The sequence below is a fragment of the Oncorhynchus gorbuscha genome, linkage group LG18 (assembly GCF_021184085.1).
Source record: "Oncorhynchus gorbuscha isolate QuinsamMale2020 ecotype Even-year linkage group LG18, OgorEven_v1.0, whole genome shotgun sequence".
Taxonomy (NCBI): domain Eukaryota; kingdom Metazoa; phylum Chordata; class Actinopteri; order Salmoniformes; family Salmonidae; genus Oncorhynchus; species Oncorhynchus gorbuscha.
This window is the reverse complement of record NC_060190.1, coordinates 70,826,292-70,829,091: the sequence shown is the minus strand read 5'-3', so window position 1 is coordinate 70,829,091 and position 2,800 is coordinate 70,826,292.

The following is a 2,800-nucleotide window of genomic DNA, read 5'->3' as shown; positions in this document are numbered from 1 at the left end:
TGTGTAGGAGGGAGGTTCCTAGATGTTCCTATGTGGCAGCAGTGTGTAGAAGGGCATGAGACAAAGGAATGTGTAGCATTGGGGAAAGTGCGAGAGTGGCAGGTTGACGTTTCCAGAGTTAGATTAATACAGAAGTTGTCATATGTTGAGGCAGTGAAGAAAGTAGAGGAAGATGGGTCAAGGGGGAGGGATCCTGAGGGGAGTGGTGTCAGTAGTAGATCTGAACCAGTACAGAGGGAGGGATCCTGAGGGGAGTGGTGTGAGTAGTAGATCTGTACCAGTACAGAGGGAGGGATCCTGAGGGGAGTGGTGTGAGTAGTAGATCTGTACCAGTACAGAGGGAGGGATCCTGAGGGGAGTGGTGTGAGTAGTAGATCTGTACCAGTACAGAGGGAGGGATCCTGAGGGGAGTGGTGTGAGTAGTAGATCTGTACCAGTACAGAGGGAGGGATCCTGAGGGGAGTGGTGTGAGTAGTAGATCTGTACCAGTACAGAGGGAGGGATCCTGAGAGGAGTGGTGTGAGTAGTAGATCTGTACCAGTACAGAGGGAGGGATCCTGAGAGGAGTGGTGTGAGTAGTAGATCTGTATCAGTACAGAGGGAGGAGTGGTGTGAGTAGTAGATCTGTATCAGTACAGAGGGAGGAGTGGTGTGAGTAGTAGATCTGTATCAGTACAGAGGGAGGGGTGGTGTGAGTAGTAGATCTGTATCAGTACAGAGGGAGGAGTGGTGTGAGTAGTAGATCTGTATCAGTACAGAGGGAGGGGTGGTGTGAGTAGTAGATCTGTATCAGTACAGAGGGAGGAGTGGTGTGAGTAGTAGATCTGTATCAGTACAGAGGGAGGAGTGGTGTGAGTAGTAGATCTGTATCAGTACAGAGGGAGGAGTGGTGTGAGTAGTAGATCTGTATCAGTACAGAGGGAGGAGTGGTGTGAGTAGTAGATCTGTATCAGTACAGAGGGAGGAGTGGTGTGAGTAGTAGATCTGTATCAGTACAGAGGGAGGAGTGGTGTGAGTAGTAGATCTGTATCAGTACAGAGGGAGGAGTGGTGTGAGTAGTAGATCTGTATCAGTACAGAGGGAGGAGTGGTGTGAGTAGTAGATCTGTATCAGTACAGAGGGAGGAGTGGTGTGAGTAGTAGATCTGTATCAGTACAGAGGGAGGAGTGGTGTGAGTAGTAGATCTGTATCAGTACAGAGGGAGGAGTGGTGTGAGTAGTAGATCTGTATCAGTACAGAGGGAGGAGTGTGTGAGTAGTAGATCTGTATCAGTACAGAGGGAGGAGTGGTGTGAGTAGTAGATCTGTATCAGTACAGAGGGAGGAGTGGTGTGAGTAGTAGATCTGTATCAGTACAGAGGGAGGAGTGGTGTGAGTAGTAGATCTGTATCAGTACAGAGGGAGGAGTGGTGTGAGTAGTAGATCTGTATCAGTACAGAGGGAGGAGTGGTGTGAGTAGTAGATCTGTATCAGTACAGAGGGAGGAGTGGTGTGAGTAGTAGATCTGTATCAGTACAGAGGGAGGAGTGGTGTGAGTAGTAGATCTGTATCAGTACAGAGGGATGAACCAACAAGTGATATATGTTTAAATTAAGATCGGATTTTTAGCATTTATACCAATGGTTATCAACTGTACTGCAGGGATGGAACATAAGTCGCAGAACATTGAGGTTGTGGTGGCAGCTGCAGAGAGGTATTTTGGTGTGCGAGACTTGACATCAGAAGAGTTACACACGGAACCAAAACCGGGCTGCGCGCATGCACCATCGTGCACCATCGTGTGCCATCGTGCACCATCGTGTGCCATCGTGTGCCACCGTGCATAAATGTATTTTTCAACCCACACCAAACGCGATCATGACACGCAGGTTAAAATGTCAAAACAAACTCTGAACCAATGACATTCATTTGGGGACAGGTCGAAAAGCATTAAACATGTATGGCAATTTAGCTAGTTAGCTTGCACATGCTAGCTAATTTGTTCTATTTAGCTAGCGTGCTGTTGCTAGCTAATTTGTCCTGGGATATAAACATTGAGTTGTTATTTTATCTGAAATGCACAAGGTCCTCTACTCTGACAATTAATCCACACATCAACCGAATCGTTTCTAGTCATCTCTCCTCCTTCCTGGTTTTTTCATCTTTGAACTTATATGGTGATTGGCATCTAAACCTTCATAGTATTACCACAACGACCGGCAAAACAGTTCATTTTTCAATCACCCACGTGTTTATAACCCATGAGGAGATGGCACGTGGGTACCTGCTTCTATAAACCAATGAGGAGATGGGAGAGGCAGGACTTGCTGCGCGGTCTGCGTCAGAAATAGGAATGACTTCTACCGTTGGCGCGCGCGCGAGCAGTGTGGGTGCAATAATTGAATAACATGGATTTCTACATTTATTTTGCAACGTTCGCGCCTGCGACGTGTCCGGTCTGGTCAGCATGTAAGTGGTGGTGTTCCATCCTTTCAGGTTGTTGGACTGAGGTAGGACTAAATAGATTTAAATAGTGGAGTAGGGTGGTGTTATTTTGAATTTGTGAGTGCAGTGTTAGATGGTAGAGTATTCGTTTAAAAAATTTAAGCAAAGTATCAGGGCGTTATACTCCAATCTAATAGGGGGCGGTAATGCAACATTTATTGGATGCCAACCGCCTTTAAACCTCATCAAAGAAGATCACAACCGTAATGTATCATGGGTAAATTGTGACTAACTGATCTACAAATAATAATGAGTAGTTATTTCTGATGGAAGGTGATTTGTAGATCAGTTATTCGGCTGCACTGTGGAGCAAGCCC